Below are 20,313 nucleotides of genomic sequence, written 5' to 3'. Positions count from 1 at the left end.
CTTTGAAATACAAGGAAAATAGTGTGAACAACATTGTATGCATTTGTTAGCCAATCAATTCCCTCCCCACTCACCATATCGGAAGTGGAGTTGTCTGTGATCCGTCTATGTGAAACCAGTCCTCTCCCTTAAATGGCGCAATGACCGCAAAGCCAAGCGAGTATCACGCTCAGCGCAGTTCCTGAACCTCTCTCCCACTCCGGTCCATGTCAACCATTAACTTTGAACCCTTATCGATAAAGCGCTAAGTGTAACACAGTTAATAGTTTGGGCATTGCCTTGATGCCTGCAGCGGCAAAAACATAGACGAGGCAGCGAGGGTCAGATGGCCATTTGCATGTTTCCTGGAATGGCAGAATGTGAAGAATCATGAGAACTCAAGAGCAACCGTACAGCTTCCAAGCATTATTGATTGATTTGTCTCCTACTTTGCTCTTGTTTTTCATACTTCATTTTCCCTTTTGTTGCACGGCTTCCTTCATTTTCTCCCTCCTCCTCTACCACCCGTCCTCTCTTCCCTTCGGTCACTCCTGCACATCTGATTGGGGAGATCATCTAAAGGGCTTCAGCATGGATGGATGCATGTGTCAATACCTAAAGAGGATTGGAGCTCAAATGAGGGACTGGACTACCTGAGGAAGCAGCCGAGGGAGATGATGCTAAAAGCTAAGTGAAGCGAAAAGCTCTGAAACTCAGGCAGCAGCAATTAGCAACTTGTGAATTTAGCCCGGCAGCGAAATTACAGTCATGGATTGATTTTTTTCTTCTTCTACCTTTTCCTGCTATTCCTGTCGTGCCCTTTAAGCATCCCATTCTCTAGTTATTTCTTTCCATTGTTTTTCTTTTCTCGTAAGCTGTACTTCATGTGCCTGACATGATTTACAGAATTACGTCTTGGTTGATTCTCCCACTGATTCACAAAGCACACACTGTAATGTAGTCGACAATACTGAAACAAAGGATGTTGTTTTTAAGATACAGAGGACCATCTGTTCCTCCTTAATAAACTCTATTACAACAGCGAAAAACATGTCATATTAAGTATGATCGGTAGCGTGCTTTAATCGCTTCGCAATTAGAAGTGTCGGCGGCATTGTAACAGGAAGTCTCTTGTTCTTGGATTGTCTATTGATGTCAATGACTACATGTTAATTACATAGAACTTGGCATCTCTGTAGTAATTAGCTTGTTTTAATGCTGTTACTCAAAAGAAAAATCAAATAATGTTTTCATGTGAAAGTCAAGTGTTTCAAAAGAAAAGTGTGGTTGAGCTAAAGTCACGTCATCAGTATTGTCTCCGGAAATTTGGGATTTTTGGTGAAGATGAATTCAAATTTGATAAATAATGGTTTTCAACTCGCCACCAGTTTGAGTATTGACTTTACTTTTCCCAACACTGCTGGTCAAACATTTCTGGGAGGTGCAGGTTGCACTGGGGGGGGGGGGATTTGGACTCATGACATCCAGGCTAAATCCCTAATTGTCCATATTGAACCAAAAAATACAATTGAAATATTTAAACAATAAGGCTAGATCCCAACAACTAAGATGAATGTATTCCAACACAATGCAATTGTAACAGCTGAATTTCCTTGCAACCTCTTTAAAATAATTCTTGGAAATTACCCAGCAACAGACTCAAACTCATGTTGACCCATTGTGCTTAAAGCAGGCAAATATAAATAAATAATACAAAGAAAAGATGGAGATACCACATGAATCAAGTAAAGTGCTTAATTATGTAATTAATCATGCTCAGCGCCAATCACTAAAGTAGAATTGATTATATTGCTAAATGTCTGTAATTGATTCATATAAGTGGACACTGATAATTATCACCAACCCAGTTAAAAGCGAGATAAACAAGTGATGTTGTGGAGGAGCAATACTTTCTGTCTCATTTCGGTCCAAATAATTTATGAGCATAGTTATTACTCTGGTGGCTCCCGGGCAAAGAGGAGTTCACCAGAGGGATGAAGCATTGTAAACCCCAGGGCTGGTTTATGAGAAAAAAATACAGGACAGTGCAGTGCTCGTTTGAGACATGGCTGACATGTTTTTTGATCACATCTCCTCATGTTTCTCTCCTCTATACTTTACTAAGCCCGGAGTGGTGCACTGGGAATATGCAACAGTGGCAGGTGAATCATCGCAAGCATTTGTTTACTGCACATGACGCAGGAAGGAGAGCTTGACGGACTGCTCGGCATGCAGGCTTCTCTCTGGCTGTGGAGAAACATTTATTTATTCTTGTCCAGGGGAAGGTTCAATCCCAGGAGGAGGCGCAGTCCCTCCAAGAGTTGTACATATCAGTGATGCTTGTGTGAACCGTAGATGTGCTTGCACTTTGTACGTAGATGAACTACTTTGTCACTCCTTTACGTGATTATTTGTATTATTTATTAGTATTTTCTCTCTTGAGGGTATTATTAGCAAACGCATCACAAGCAGAGAAATGGTCTTTTATACCTCTTGCATGCGATATCATTTTTAAAGTTACATGTAACTTAATCCAAGTCACTATTAGTCATGAATAGAGGGATTCTTTCCAATGATCTGTTTCGTCTGACATTCAAAGATCCTAAAATGAATACAAAATTGTCAAAATAGCTTAATATCTTGTCTCGGGAAAATTAAACACCAATTAATCAAGAGTTGTTCAAATAGAATACAAATAAATGAGGCTCAGTGGGACATGCTGTGTGTCATGAGTTACCGTTAATGTTCTCATTGTTAGCAAGTTTAGTGTCCCAGTAGGCAGCACATTCACTTTTGCAGGCACATGAGGAAAGTGTTAATTGGCACTATTTTTCGATGAAGATTTACTAAAATAGATACCTGTAACACCTTGAGTAAATCTGTTGCCTTCGATAACACTGCCATGTCAGAAGAAAAGAAAATCTCCCCCCCCCCCCTTGGGATAGAGGATGGGCTACGTAACCATCACTTAACCCCAGGTAACTATCTTCCCATCAAAACCAAAAAGGAAAATTGGAGTTGGGGTGAAAATCACCAAGGTCAAAAGGGTCCTTTCTAAGCAGATAAATAATGTACTCTGGGACTGGTTTGAATTCATGGCACGCAGCCAGCGGATAAAATCGTATCACTTTTATTCTGGAAGTTCGTATCGGGTTGTGCGATCTCAAATACGTGTGATTAGATTTAGCATGGCTGGGAGGGGGTGGAGGTCAGAGGTTGGAAGGAGCCGGTGGGGACAGATGGGGGGTGCGGGGTTGGTTTGGGAGCAGTGAGAGTGGAGGTCAGACAAGCCAGGCTATCACAGGGTCTCCCCATCAGTGAATGATTTAACTGTTGAGGTTAAACTCTAGGTCATCTGTGGAGTATCTCTGTGACTCAGACAGAGAAGTCTGTGAAACGGGTTGGTCTTGATCTACTGTAGTCACCTCATGATTGGTGCCAAGGTCAAACCAAATAACCTTCCTCTCTACATGGCATTGAAAAAAAGGACATCCCACTTGTTACCGTGAGCAGACATAAATGAATGTACATAGGGGTTTTCCTAAAATGTAAGAATGTGTGATGTTCTCCCTATTTTTTAAGTAGCAGTTCACAGTAGTGTTAAGAATGGACACAGCTATATGAACAATCATTCACACCATATTTTAATTTAGAGATCTAATACTCGTACATTTTATAAGTCATTGTACTACATAGTTCGTTATGAATGTAGTTATTCTGTCACACAACAAATGTTCGCAAGTAATGCCCGAGTAAGTAACATCCCTCCCCCAATTATTTTCTCTCAAGATTGTGATTGTGAAGTGCTTTCTTTTAATTTGGAGATGTTTAAGTGTTATTTCCAGTAAAGAAAAGAACTGTGTTTTCAATTAATCTACTACAGCGGGGTCAGCGGAGCCTTTTTGTTACTGGAAATGTCTGCTTCCAAGGTTGATGAGGGCACAAACTGAATAGTTGTAATGCCAAAGCTACACATGGAATACAGACTGAAAGTACAACAATTGCCAAACAGAATACATTACATACAGGTCTCATATTGTTGTGTCACTATGAATGAAGAGCACCGAGTCTTGTTCTTCTTTCAGTGTGTTATCGGTCAGTGGTGCCTGCTGATGAGGGCTCACTAAATGTGACATTTGCGATTTGCAGATGAGTTTGCAAATCAAGGCTTTACTGCCATCACCAACCAGGGCAGGCACATATTCATTTATTTATACACATAGATTGCTAACATCAATCAGAGCATTATAAATCTCCCCTCTCATCAATAGGCAATCTGCTAATGCATGCGGCCGATCAATTCCTGACTAGCACAGTCGACATGCAAAACAACTCATCTCTTTCTCTCTCTCACACACACACACACACACACACGCACATATAGCTATCTCTAATGTGTACAAACAAGCACATTCGTACCTGTTGTGGAAACACACATCCCATTGAGGGATCAGTAGTTTGATCAGAACCAATATGGTGTCACAATAGTTGCCTACATGGGGAAATGGGGCTTAAGGCAAGACGCATTAAAAGTGGCCCTGTTGTATCATAATGATTTGATTAGTATTTATACCAACCAGCAAAGATACAGTTAAGATCCCTGGTGTCTAATGAAGGTACAACGATAACAGAATAACTGCGGCTTGGAAAAGATAGAGAATCTTAATATGTCCCAAAGTTCTCACTGTTGTTTCTTCTTTTAATTCAAATCATGGAGGAAATGTGCAGCTGCACAAAATTTGTTTTTGCAGCCAGTGATGCCTGAAACAAAAGATATAAAAGACAGAAAGCGAAGGCCTCATCTCTCTGCTTCTATAGCTTGATGTTAGGACTCACTGCCACACATTCAAATAATTGACCAAAGGGAAATGTCAAAAGTGGCTTGTTTGACTGGAGACAGTCAGCAACACATTAACACGACAATACTTGTTTTCCTTTTTTTTCTATTGGCTGACACACTGGCCTGATCCTAAACAGGTTAATACATAACATATTCAGCTTTTCCTCTTGTGTTTGGACCTAATAAACCCCCCATAGCTGTCGATTGCTGCCTGTATGGTATTACAATGCCCTTCCATGGAAATGCTCATTGACATTCAACCTGTTTTAGACAGGTTCAAACAGGTACAATGGGGGTCAGGGCAGTGGTTTAATCAATCAATCAACAAACACGAGTGAGGACACAGCCTTGTCAGATTACAACCTGCCTTTTGCCATTTTCTGTCAAATCATGCATGTGATTATTATGCTGATTTTCAATCTCAGCACCATGTTTTAGTCAAAAGTAGCACACATTCACGAAAATGTACCAACGCTTTCTATCTCTGTAGCTATGGCTAGCCTGTAGAAGCCTAGCTTCCTTACATTATGTAACGCAAAACTATACAATTCAATCTAGATCATAATTATAAACCGCAGCTTCTCCGTTTTCATCTTGGTCATTGCATTGATTGAGTACAAACAATAGATTACCAGCACAGAGTGGCCATGAACCTGCTGCGATTACAGGACTTAAGAACGTTGAGCCGACTGAGAGTTAGAGAATGTGTGAAGGCTTTTGGGAAACCCTCTTAGCCCATCTTTCAAGGGCTCTTGAGAAAGGCATGGAGCTGAATTTTATGAGTGGAAAGTGTCCTTTAGGTTTCTCCTGACATGATCTTCAAGGATATAATAGCTCCGGTGACTGAGAACAAGCTCTGAAAATACCACGATACCGTGAGGACAGTGACAGTTTCCCACAAGTCATTCACTAAGCACATATTATATGAGGTGCAATGTAACCAGCCTGGTCTCTTAAAAATTGCGTTCCCATACAACAAAACTACATTGTCCCATTACACACATTTTTCAGTAAAAAGTCAATGTTTAGGTTTACGATTTTTACTGAAAGTGTGGTATTTTTTATCCTACATGATGGATGGATGGACTGATGGATGGATGTACAGATAGATGGATGGATGGATGGATAGATTAAAAGCATTTAACCTTGACGTATGACATATGACCCACTTCTAAACATTTAAGGTTATCAACATCCTTCTCTCACAGTGTGTGATGGCCACCAGACAACTGATGCCCATCGACCAGCCCTCAGTCTACTGATGCACATCATGTAATAAGGAAAGCTGAAATGTTGTTTACTAGTAAAGCAGTTTATCCTGCAGACAAGATAACACGGCCGAGGCAAATGTAAACACAAACAAGCAAAGCCGTCCGCGCACGCAGACACAGGGGCGTATCCGCAGACACGCACGCGGCAACAGACTAAAACCACATAGCCCACCCCATTAACCACCCGCCTACCAAACAGAGAAGCCAAACACTGTTTGCTGCGGCCGTCGGCTTCGAATCACAAAGCGCGCCGTGACAGATTTACCATAGTTGGCTGCGGCGGTGCCCTTGACTTGCCCGTGCCCTTTCTCCTCCGCAACACAAAGGCAATCATCACGTTGTCTCTCATCAGACCGGACCCTGCTCATCCAGGCCGGGCCCACACCCGGCATTACAGCTCAGGGCAGATTAATCGTCATCTCAACAGGCACAGGCGGTTCCCCCGCACCTCCTGCTGGACATAAGCTAAGGAGATAACATCACGTCGAGATATTAATGCTGGCATTAGTGGAGGCAGGAGAGGGATCAACGTGACACTTCTGCTGGAGGATAGAGCCCAGACTCTTGCACCACAGGGAGGGATGGGAAATGTCACTTTAGCACAGAGTATGCTAATTATCTTACTTAATTAATGTTTTTCGTTACCTAACGTCTTTTTGGATGCTGGCCAGCAGGACGTGTAACAAGGATCCTCATGCAGAGTTTTGGAACGCCATCCCCGGTGCTTTAATCCGTTGTACAATGCACCTGGGTATGTCTGTGCATGCGCATTTGTTTGTGTGCGCGATGGGCTGTAATACACTTGCACAGGTGGGCATCGGTGGATAACAGCTGACGGCCTGGAGCTTTGACATGCACACGCAACATGGGGTTTGGGATGCAAGCAAGTACACGGGGCATGTGGAGAGGGAGGATTCAGTGCTGCGGTGGTGAGGACTTGGGCTCATTTGCGTAGGCAAGCAGCTTTTTGTTGCCATTGTGCAGTAGGACAGTTGAACTGTTTTTGAAAACCCCATGAAAACTGCAGTACAAAATTCCACTTGCTTCATCTACACTAAAACAAGATGAGTCTAAAGCCACGCTGCAAGCTCTGTGAGCTTGTATCACACAGGGGCTTTGAGCTAAGCGCTAACATAAGCATGCTCACATTGACGATGCTAAAATGCATTAGTAGGCTTAGCTATCCTTTGTGCAGCTTGAAAGTCCATTTCTTAATTTCATGGCACTCCATCCAATAGTTGTTGAGATGATTCTTGACCAAAGTGGTGGAGCGACTGACAGGCGTACGGCCCTGCAGCTAGTGTGGAGTAACATACATAAAGGTAAAAATAATAGCATTCCTCTTTCGTAAAGCGCAATCTGAATTTCAGTTTAAGTAATAAAAGCACATTCTCTCAACTTCTCTGCTGTTTCCTGCCACATCAGTGCCTCTCTGAGGCAAGAAGATCTCCCCAAATCAAAAGTAATGAAATGCATGTGTCAAGCCCGTAGTTAGTTTATTTGTGCTGCGACGACTGTGCACTTTGTTCTCTCACGCCTTCAAAAATGTCTGATCTTTATGAACATATCGCATATCAAATGTTGTTTATTTGAACCAGCACTTTGAATGCAAAGCGGAGTCCCTTCCGGTCAACCGCAAGACATGTGTCAACCTCTGCCAAGATTCTTCAAAAATAATATCGCAGTGCAGCGCCAGCAAAGACGTGCCACTGCTGTTTGACATTTTCTGGAAGGGATGCAGTTTCCTGTGCCTCACAGACTCATGTTTGACAGAATGTAAAAGCGGCCAACCGAATCGGGCTCCATCTGGAAGGTCAGGAACTCCTCGCTGCAACCGTCCAATCAGAGCCGAGATACAGCTGTGATGACGGAAAGGAAATGGAGGCGCTGAATGGTATAGCCACGGGGCAAACACTTCCTAGAGCGGTGCAATTACAGCACCGACACAGTGAGACAGTTTAAAGCTAATGCAGGGCCCCCATGGACAACACGGCGCAAACCTGCTAACCTTTTGTGGTTGTACACAAAGAAGTTGTCTCAGCTGTGACAGGTGAACTTTGAACAGAAATCCTGTATTCTATATATATGTGGAACATTTGTGACATTTTGATCAACGCTACGCTGCGCATGATAGCACAACACGATAGCACAGATGTAACAATCCCACCTCACGCCGTGCAGTTTGAATGCTGAGATCAGTGAGTTCACATGCATTCTAATGATTCTTTTTCAATCAGTCACTTCTGATTGTTTTGGTGAATAAACAGAGAAGTCTCCCTTCTTTGCTCTGTCCGTCTCCGCTGACAGCGGGGCCACCTTAATGGAACAACACAATTAGGGGTCACTTCTCATTAGTCTGTGTCCAAGAGGGGACATGGAGACACACACAGCTTGGTTATTAGCGTCCGCCTTGAATAAACTGTCCCTGTGCTGTCACTAATAATCCACGGTCATAATCGAAGGTTTTGATTCTTTGTGTCGCAATCGCTTTAAGTCGGTCCACCGCTGTGACAATAACAAGCGTCTTCGGCATCACACCTGTTTCCAGACAGGAGTAAAATCAATCGAGTTTGATTTGAGCCTTTTGAACATTATACCTTCACATGAAAAGAAAGTGTTTTTATTTTAGCACATGACTGTAGCGAAAGCGTCTGAAACATTCCCACGATGATGTTTCTTTAGAAAATACTGCACTCATTTCTCCCGAAAGGAGCGCCTGAGGTGACATTTACTGGTTAGTTTAATTGTGAAGCTCTTCACAGCATCACGTTTGCGTCTGCCTATCTTTTTTTTTAAACAGTCTGTGAGTTTTTGTAGTTTATCCCAGGTGTTTTGTTAGTGCTGCGTGTCTAATTTCTGTGAGATAAGGGATGCTAAAGTAAATTAATGAACTTCTGAAAAAGAGATATTCTTGCATGTTCATTGTTCATTCTCAAGGGATACTTTTTATTTAGTTTTGTCTCATTCATGTCATGAAAAAAGGTCGTCAAGAACTGTATTTGTTGTTGACGAGATATGAAGTATATGTTTGTAATGGTTTACATACTAATGTAATTGAAAAAGATTGAAAAAATACAATGAGTATTGTCTTTTTCTGGGTACAGCATCAAGAAATACTGGATTCAAACTAACTTAAGGACTAACTTGCTGATGGGGCATATTGCATCTATAAAGCCTATCATAATCCCAAATATGACACAATGATAAATTTAGCACTCTAATGTCGCTTGAGGGCCCGAACAACGATACCCACTCTGCAAAAGCTTAAGTTTCCTGGCTTCCTCATCCTTCTCCCTGGGGCCAAATTTGCAAAAGCGGGTCATCCCAGACTTCATCTCCTCCCCCTGGTAGAAAACTCGTATTCATCTATCATAAAGCTTCCCAGAGGATTTCCCTGGCCATGTAAATTGGGGTTCTCAAACGGCCAGAGTTTAGGAAAAAAAATGCATCTCATGGCAAGCCACTCCTCTTTGCTCTTCCTTCCCTCCCTGCTCTATCCCCTGCCCCACTTTCCCTTATCTGTCTGCTGCTTTATCTGCTTGCCAAGGTCAGACAGGCTTGAGGCGATCAGTCCTGATAAAGACGGGATGCGGAGATGGGAAGGGGGGGACAGTCACGGGGGTTGAGGCAGGGCCTGGTCAAACGGGTCGTGTCCAGCTGTTGACGGTCATATCTAAACAGTCTCCCCAGATAGCAAGGTGCTTTTATATTTGCGTCACATTCAGGCTACAACTCCCCCCAATGCGCTGAATATCCGAGCTGGGTCACAAAGCATTCCATTTATCAGGAGTGGATATGATTTGTTGACTTGCTGGGGTTTATCTAATTTCATTTCTTGTCTTTCAAAATCTTCGATACATGCTGTCAGGGAGAGACAGAGAGAAATATATAAAGTAAGGGAGGAAGATGAAGGGGAGGGGGGGGGGGGGGGGGGGGGCAGGAGATCTTTTAACACCTACACATTGCCACATGAGGCTCTGGGGAGAAATAGCTACACTACAGAGACCAGCTCATCTCCTTCTTTCTCTTTTTCCGTTTCTTCCATGGCAGGAAATGGATCGGGTTCGTTGAAGCCCAGGGCCCAGATCCCTTCAATATCTGCTTTGTGCTCTACATCGTGATCTTGGATTGACTGAGTCACCCCTTTGGGCACCTGTGGGAGGAAACAAGGGAGTGTGTTCATTTCGCATTTAATCATCAAAAATACCAAAAAGGCAGTTAAATGTTTTTGGCTTAATCATCGCCTTGTTTTTTTTCCCCGCCGAGATGCTTCAAACATTTTTTTTTGTCGCCGTTCTTCAGAATGAATGTGACATTTGAGTTGTTTGCTAAAAGAAGAGCCTCGATTGGCTTAAGTTAAGCCTGAGGGAATGATGCCTCGCTCTTTGCTTTGGCAAACTCCCAATAACAAAAACACGCAAACACAAACATATTTCTTTTTTCTCCCTCCACTAAGGCAACGGGAGCTCTATTAAATAATTCAAATGGCTGTCCTAGGATGCCAATCAGAAATACTATAGCCATAAAAGCCATGTCTATAGTTGGTGAAGAGTGGAGGCCCCGCAGCAAATGAAAGCATTATTCTTGTTATCCTCCGGAGGATGCAGCAGCGCTAGTATTTCTTCTTCTTCTGCTTGTCGTCGATTTATTTCTTTATTTATTCTCTGGGAGCGAGGAGAGATGTTTAGGTTTTGAAGCAGGACATATCTGTGGGGGGGGAAAGCGACTGTCAGCCTACTTTATCCCCATTTGAATAGTGCCTCTCTCTGCTTGCCCCCAAGGTGAAACACACTCTGTTGGAAACTGGGTTAGCAGAAAAACTGTCAAGGCGGCATCGCAATAACACTGGAGGTATGAGCACCCAGAGCCCCCCCCACCTGCTCTATGTGGCGGTAGTAAGTTATCCATGCTTTTAAAGGATGAATTATTAATCACTGATCTGGGCTTTGTTGTGTTTATCAGTTAGTGTTTCTACGTGTGATTTGAATCCTTTATAGATGAATCAGTGCCCAGCAGCTTTATCAGTGATTGCATTCAACATTTTAAGAAGAAAGAAAATACTCTGTTGATGTGTAGCTTCAACTGAACAATAGCGTATGTTAAATATATTTGCCAGATTAATGTCATGGAAATGTGTCATGTACAGATGAATTCAGTGGTGGTGGAATACTTGCTATATAATATATATTATAAATACTTGTAGTGTAAATACATTTTAAATGGATTTTCAAACCGTGGCATACAATGCTGCTACTTCTTTAACCGAGTGGCGGAACAACTCAACCAGATGAAATAATACTGTTTATATTGTTGAATGTTGGCTACCAACCTGTGTTTTATATTGATCAAAACAAACACAATTTTCTTATTGAATGTTGCACATTAGTGATGGCAGAAATAGCAGCCAGCAGCATGTTTCTCTTGACAGCATCTGAAATGTGTAGATTTGCAAGTTCTGCAAATGGGACAATGAGAACTGATCATATGAAACTGTCTCCAATGAAATATATATAATCCCACACTGCCATTTGTTTGCAGATGAAATAAAATTGCAATGAGCGTTGCATTGAGTCATGACATTGATTGGAGGACGGCTTTATTGTTTTTGGTTATAATGCTTCTTCTCCCCGATTAATTATTTATTTCAATTTCCTGCAAAGAGGACCATTCCGTTATGACTCAACCAACCCATTCACCCGTGGCCTTTTTGGAGGGTCAGAGAAGGAATCCCAAAAGCTTTTAGAAAAAAATGTTTTGAAGAGACAGAAAGCCATCTGACTCTCTCTGGTGAATGGTGAAGCAAGCTTCCCAAAGCCCAGGAGTCCATCTCCTAACTGTGCTAATGGGCAATTTAACCACCACTCTCCTCGGCCTGCACCTTCAAAATGGAACCAAGCCCTTTACCACCAAAACCTGCACCCACCTATCCATTTGTTTACCTTGGTATGATGTCACTCTCTATCACCAGCATGGCCATGTGTCTGTGCGCATGTGTGAAGGAAGATAGCCAAGGTCATTACTCATTGATAGGTCCCCCGTGGAGCGCTCGTGTTATCTCCACTGCCTGGGGACTTCCCAGAGCAACCAATACAATTAGCCACTTTCCCCTTACTATTTATCCCAGTGACAACAACCCTGACCTAAGTACTGGAGGCCTGGGACTGAGCAGACGCCAGGCAACCCTTCAGCACTATCGAAGATGGGTGCTTATGATATCCTTGCTTATTTCATACTGTAGGTCTTGCTTCAGCCTCTAAATGTACCAACATAAGGCATCCCACACAAGTTATGTACAGTCGATTTTTTTAAGTACAAAAAATTGTTTTGGAATTGAATGATACCACATTTGTGTGTCTGAGTATGTAAATCCGGTTCAAATTGAAATTTGAGAGAGAGTGAAGCATGGGATGAATTATGCAGTGCACATGAGACGTGCATTATTTTGCAGGCAGTAAGAGCTGAAGTGCTGTGTATGAGCGGGGCAGTTCTTAGACAACTAAATTATCAATTCACTTTTGTGCTTTAAAGTGCATTGCTAAATTGTAATGGCTGGCTTGCCATTATGAACAACAGTAAGTATGAACAACAGTGAAATTCAACAATCGGTAAATTATAAAATGAAAATGATACCGTTGACCAACTGTTTACCGTCTTGATAGAGCTAATCTTTGCGGGAAGCTTCTTCTTTTTTTTTTTTTAGGATGCAGATGTATGACCAGCCCTAATCTGCCATTTTAGCAAAACAATTTTGCTTGTGGGAAGGAGTGAGCTATCATATTATCTGACTGCATGACCCCACTCTTCAGTACCAGCAACGGTTTTCTTTTTAAGTGCAAATAGAGAGTGTGCACGTTTTTTGTACTGCAGTAGCTTCAACAGTATCATTGGCCCAGTAGGACAGAGTGCATACCAGCAATGTGGAAATGGCAGAAGTAGTCAGGGTAATCTAGAAGCATTTCCTTCCCTCTATGGAGGATGACCTTGTGTTTGAAATATGTATGTGAGTGCAGCAGTGTGACCATTTCAACACAATCCTCAGGCAGTTGCATCCTCCCTGCGGTGCAAAGTATACGTTTTAAATTGGGAAAAAAAACATTTGATACAGAGATTGAAAGAACTGATCTATCCTGAAGCGGTTCCCTACACTGACTGGTCTGTAGTTCACTGGCATTCGATGGTAAACAGCAGGAACTTGTGTCAACAATGGGCTTTGAAAAAATTTGATCGGCAATTTGGAGGTCTTGGCTGTGAAGAAGATTCACATCATCTGTGCAAATTAGATCCATAAATTCAATAATATGTTCACGGGTACAGTCCAGACACAGTTGAAGAACATCATTCACAGTCAAAATGTAGTCTACCCACAATGCATTGTGCAATTTTCAATCTATTTGAATTGTATTTATCTCTTGTATCCCTTTAACGAAACACAGGAGACACAATTTCAAATAAGTTATCTTAGTTGTTCTGAGTTAAACCCCTTTTTGTCATAGTCACGACTTTTCACATTTGGCAAGTTTGCATTGATGAGACAGCTTTACTTGATTCCTTTCATTTGTCATCACTTCAGGCAGCAGAACAAGCTGTAAACTCATGTTAAAATATCATCACCTGATAAAGATGTTACAGGTAACGTGTTAGCAATAATTTGCCAAGTGACACCTCAAGCACACACATCAGCATTCATGTGGTGCTGTGTTTCTAGCAAACCAACAAATATAAGTATGATATTTACTGTTGTCATGGCTGCCTTTGCTCTCCACCATTCTTGAGTTCAGCTCCTCCGAACTGCAGCCACAAAGTGTACTTTAGCGTAGATCTCGGTGGCCTTGCTCTCACTGACTTCATGTGCTTCCTTAATCAGAGTAAAACGTCTCCTTTCTTTATTATTTTAAGACGCGTGCGGAGCCAATTTGCTAATCATTATGGCATGGCAGGTGGTGCACTAATACAAGATAATAACACACCTTGAGCATTCAGGGCCACCAAACTGCTTAGGGCAGCAACTTTGCAGTGTTCATGCGCAAGTCTAATTGGGTTGTGGAACATGGAGAAGGGGGGGGGGGGGGACTGAAGATGATCACGTACAGGGAAAAAAACTGTTCAACCTGTGACTTTTGTGCCGGCTTTTTATTGAGTTAATGAGAAGGAAATTGGCCTCATTTAAATCAAAGGATCATTCATAAAAAAAGAAAAGAGAGAGAGAGACAAAACCTGGAATAATAGTGGATTTCTTTTCTTTAATCCCTCGAGGGCACAGGTACTTTAGATGTGAAATGAAAATGAAGGGAACAAGACGGAGGCGCTTGTGACTCTAATGTTGGATTTTACTCCCCGCCCAGCTTTTTTTGTTTCTCCAGATTAGAAACAAACAACACAATCTCTGATCATATTCTTATCCATATATATTTTATTTGATCTCGTGTGAATACACGACTCATGTATCATGCTGGTTTTGTTTTCCATGTCGGGCTCACATCTTTATAATGAACCCCTTTTTGAAGGCCCGGCATCAACAAAAAAAAGAGAGGAATCACCTTGAAGTAGAAAAACAAAGATTTAGTATTTTGCATACTGTATGCAAAACATAACAGTAAAGCTAAATGTCCTTTTTTAGAACACGTTGCACCATTTTTTCCTATTTCTGATTTTATGACGGCAAAAAAAAAAATAAAGTCAATGTATTAATTATCAAATTGATTTATATTTGAATCACAGATCCATCCCCTTCTCCCTCCAAATACTAATCATGTTTCCATAGCGAGGTCGACAGGACTGTTTCATGGCAACTGTGGTGATGAACACTTCCTAAAATGTTCTGAATCTTTTCAAGACATCGCAATGCACCGACTGCACATGTTTTCCTGTGTCCTATTTCCTGACTGTCGGTCCATAAATACATGTCATGAATGCGTGATGAGGGAAGAACGAGCGCCGTCTCACACTGTATGCACCTGGCAACAAAATAAAATCCACATTTAGCATGGAGATTTTGGGTAATACCGGACATTTTCATTTAGCATTTCAAAAGGAAATGTGCAAGATATCTAGCTGTTGCAGCAACACAAAATTGTGATTCCGTATCTGAGAGTAAATTTTGTTGATTTTTGCCGTTGTATGCTCTGCAATACACAATTCTTGCTATTGTTGTTCTGAAAGATTTTAACTTATCTTGTGACAATCGACACACATCCCACACATGCTTGTCTCAAAACAAAATTTGACAAGTGAGGGATCCAGGGGCGAGCAGTCACTGTCGGGGCAGTGCTCCTGTCTCTGCGAATGCACTTTACCCTGAAAGCAAACTGACAGTCAAGAGTGTCAAAAGTAGTTTGCTTCCATTAAAGTCTCCCCCCTGCCCAAGTCACACATCTGGTATTCCTGGAAACAACATTTAACACACCCTCTCACAGAGCTGTGGCGTCTTTCTTTCATTATGTTAGCACCTCCGAAGGACACGATGCTGTGTCTCTGCCCCCGTCTTTGACTGACACGGTGGTTATGAGCAATGATAGCTGCCAGCGCTCCGAGGGAGCATCTAAATGAACTGACACTGGCAGTGTGAAGACACCTCGCTCCAAATCCACTGACAACATTATTATACTAAGGACTTTATATAGGATGATGAGGCCTGGAGAATCGATGTGATTGATGCGCGGCACTCAGCGCATAATTCCTCACGTTTTATTTAAGATGCTTTGCTCGGGGGGCTTTGTTGTGACTGCTGCCACTTGGAGAGGTGCTGTTGCTGAATTATGCTTGTCGGTTAAACATTTTCAGATTACACAGGGAAATTAGAGATGCACAGGAGGTAAAATACGGTTCAACATCCTGTCCGACAGCAGTTTATAGTCGTTTAGGGGAGTGTCAGTTGTGTGCAGCCTAAGCCGGTAGCACATGCCATGTGGCTGTTGGACTGTTGGGCGTGCCAGTCTGGGTCTCGAGACATTTTTTTAATATTATCTTGAGGATATTTTCACTCCATCTCTCTAATAAAGTCACTTGTTGGTCTGTGCACTCTGGAATGAAACATAGAAGAAATAAATGACACCTCTAAATGAGACTTTTGAATAGGGGTTCTAGTTAAAATAGATACTCCCTTGAGGTTAGGGGACCTTTGGAGCCGTAGTCACAATAATAACCATGTCGTTATGGTTATGTAACAATCATGGTCAAGGTTAAATCTACTATTCTGAGCACTCACATAAGCACCCTGAGAAACCAAACTAAGTTGTATTTAACTCCTCTGCTGCATTTCAGTACCACGGACAGCGCAGCACCAACACAACAACACACCAATATCAGACTCAAAGTATCAAAGTCACAAAGTAACCCGGGCAGCACTGGCCACCATCTTTTCTCCGCACATCTCTGCGCACATCACTAGCACACAGTTGCAACGAGGAGAGCAGTTTAAATTAAAGCTCCATCAAAACATTTACCATGGTTATGCATGTTATTGGTGGCTTGCATCAGAAACAGAGCGACTCATATAAACCAATAAGTTGGCGAACGCAGCCAGTGAAAAGATACACACTAATTGAATGACAGTTCACAATCATACAACCTATCCTCACTTTCCTCACTTTCCATGAATCCCGTATTTGATTGATGAAATAATAATTGCACAATATTTCCTCAATCTGAGAAGTGAAAAAAAATAACAGCAACCAAATGTTGCTTTGTGTACAGAGCTAATGAAACATGCTATATATATATATATACAGTATATATATATATATATAAACAAAAAACATACACATATTTACAACCACATTTTTAAAGAAAGAAGGGAAGCAGATGGGGAAAGAAAAAGAGAAAGCAACAGGAGGAATAAATACTTTAAGGTTTATTAGGCTAGTATGCAATCGCAGGCTGCTTGCTCAGGGAAATTGGTGCCCCCGGGCTATATCCCATCCCTGCTCACGGGGAGATGTATGGAGGAAAGAAAAGGAGGATCTGGTTGGTGGGTGAGGAGTGTGAAAAGGAGGAAGAATGAAGCAGTGCTATTACTTTAGATGAGTCTTCCATCTAATGGAGAATCTTGTGCATGTGTGGTAATGAGTTTACTCATAAGCAAATCACGGGCACGCTCTTCTGAACGCGTGAAACCGTGCCAGGAAATCCATCAACCCACTCAGTAATTTAGAGTGAGAATCAAGAAATGCTCCAGTCAGTCAGGTGTGTCAATTAAGCACTAGTTTCATGATGCACGCTTTAACAAGGACAAAACATAATTGTATTGTTTTTATTTTAGATATTTTATATATCTTTAAATAACACACACGTGCGCCATCAAAATGTAATTAATGTGGTATGTTCTGTTCGCTCTCAGATTTTAACTGTGACACACTGACTCCAATTAAAGACAACAATAATAAACCAGGATTTAATCATTTAAGTCCTGTTCCTTTCTTGTCTCTGTCTCTGCTGCTAAAAAAAAAGCCTCTGAAGCCCTTTTACAGTCTTTACATTTCCCCCCTTTCCTTTCCTATAGAGACCCCTCATTCTCCTGACCACCTATTCCTTCCAACCCATTCGAATTCACTCCTCCATATGCTTAGCTGCAGCTATATCAAACAGCCTTTTAGCTCATGAATAACCCAGTGAGTTAATTCTCTCCATTGCACCCCGAATACTTTATTGATTGACGTATTTATCGCGCTTGCATGTCTAATAGGAGACATCAGTCATGGTTAAAGTGATCATAGAGGAAAAACAGCTTTCGCTTCATGTGGCAGTTTTTAGTTTTTGTGGGAAATCAGGTTCTGCTTCTTTAGAGCCAAACTGCACCGCAGTAGAAAGAATATAAGGAAATGTAGAATGACTTCCTCATTACGTTACCCTCAAATTAGGGGCTACATTTAATGGTTATAAAAAAATACAATGTAGGCCTGGACAGATAATAATCAAATACGTAGATGTGCGTAAGGATAAACAGACTGAGGGGGCTGGAAAGAATTGCGACAGGGCACTTTTCTTTCATGAAATAAATTAATAGATTTAACCATGCAATAGTCTCAGGAAGGGTGAACAACAACAACAACAACAGCATGCGGATACTGTTTCAAACGCAAAGAATACATAAATTATCTCTGTCAAATCCGCCGGGGGAAGCGCAGAGAAACAGCTGATTGTGGCTTTCAGAGCTCTAATAACAATAATAGTGAACAGAAAAAAAGTAAGGTGGATGGTACAGTAAGTTCAATAAAAGAGTTTGTGTCACAAACATTTCGATCAAGCCATACAATGACTGGCAATACAGAACAACTGAGGATAAAGTTGATGAGAAGCCATGCGTTCCTGGCACCACACAGACAGAAGGGAGGATATAATAAGGTGCAAACAAAGCTTGGAGTGCTTAAGAAGGAGTACAGAGTAAACCCCCTACCTTTTATGATGAGGCTAAGATTGCTTTGATGGCTCTCCGAGATACCTCAGCTGAGTCACATTAAGAGACATTTTAACAAAAAGGAACAAAAACGATGCCGAACAAGTAGACCTCGTGACCCGCCATGTCCCCGGCTGAATTTGAAGAGCAGTCTCTTAGAATAGAAGACGTTGTCCCTCTGGCGAATGCCCTCCTTTTTATACAATTCATATAAAAGGCTAATATGAGTCCTTGCAGTTATTGTTCTGTGATTTCTTGAGTGGTTTGGCGTATGTGACCTACATTTCTTTTTTCTATAGAGAGTCAGCCCCTCAGGGTTTGTTTAAATTGATACACATATTGTATACTTGGACTTACTTTTGAAGATGTTGCTGTAATGAATCTGTGCAATACTCTAGCTTGGCGCTGTCCAAAGATATCGCACAATTCCTGTAAATGGTATCTATTACCCGTCAGTTGTCTTTTAGTTAAAGCGTCACTACATTTTCTTTCAGGCAGTTGAACATAATTTGCTCACACAATTATGAATTATAATACCCGCTTTGTTCATAAGACAACTTTTGTTAGCATTGTTAGTCTCATAGACTAGCTTTCACTAATGTGGACGTTAAAAGCCCAAAATATATTTGTACCCTAAAGAAAAAAATAAATGACTCCTGTCCATGTCTTTGTTGTTTGCGCAATTCCACTACCTCATACATACATGTGAAAACTTCCCAAATATTCTTATTTTAGCAACTGTTCTCTTTATTATATTGCATTACAGACATTTAATAGTGGCATTCCATGTACAGTACAGTGCACAATATCTTCAAACTATTTTTCCATCCGTAGAGAAATAAGGAGGTCTTCTCGGTCAAGCCGATTAGTCCTCCGTGTAGAGACAATCTCGACTGCGAGGCACTGTAAAAGCAAAATATGAATCGCTTACCAGTGCAACTAGAGGGAAGAAAAAAGGGCTTGACAGCATCAGCACATTGTTGCACCATGCTGCTATCTCATATCACGCACTCATGTGATGATTCTGATACAGTGGATTTCTTCATGAAACAAACACGATGTGGAGAGGAGAGACAGCTTGAGCCAAGAATCCAAGAGCAGGCAGAGATCTGATCACATTCTCACGGAAAAGAAGAAAAAGGCAAACCAGATTGGATAGCCAGGACAAAAAATAATTGGACTTGTGTTGGTAACCTGAGTGGACACAGACCCATTTATCCCCCTGTCTGAAGCCCAGAAAAGGTCACAGTAAATAACCCTTATTGGGAAACCATGCAAACCATTACTGATGTAAGAAAACTGTGTCTGGACTTTCTCTCTTTTGCCTCAACTATAAATATTTCCTGTTGCCTATTATGATATTTTTCCCCTTCATCCTGCTGCTAGCCAAGCTCACTGTGTTGTCAAAGCAGAAGCTACATTGCTTTTGGAAAAAGAGGGGGAAGAGAACGATTAAAGGGCGAGAATGCAATATTAAGACTTGGAGTCTATAGCTACAGCATACTGGCAGCCTCACATTTGCAGCTAGGAATGCCATTTGCTGGTAGGCCTATTTGGTCACAAAGCAAGTATTGCACCATCGAAGTTATCACAAATCCCGTGGGGAACATGAATCTATCTTCCGAAATTGCATGGCAATCCTTCCAATAGTTGTCAAGACATTTTACTCAGAGCTAGAAAATCACCATTTACATGTCACCACATATCATGGTGCCTGGCAAAAGTGTGCTTTATTTTCATTGAAATAATAATATCTTTAAGAATCATCAACATCGTGCTGACACCAGGGGCATTCAGCTTTATCCTCAGGGGACCGTGAATGTTTGTACAAA

The sequence above is a fragment of the Anarrhichthys ocellatus genome, unplaced genomic scaffold (genome assembly GCF_004355925.1).
Source record: "Anarrhichthys ocellatus isolate YVR2014 unplaced genomic scaffold, GSC_Weel_1.0 scaffold11, whole genome shotgun sequence".
In the NCBI taxonomy this organism is placed as follows: domain Eukaryota; kingdom Metazoa; phylum Chordata; class Actinopteri; order Perciformes; family Anarhichadidae; genus Anarrhichthys; species Anarrhichthys ocellatus.
Note: the sequence above shows the minus strand (reverse complement) of the source record.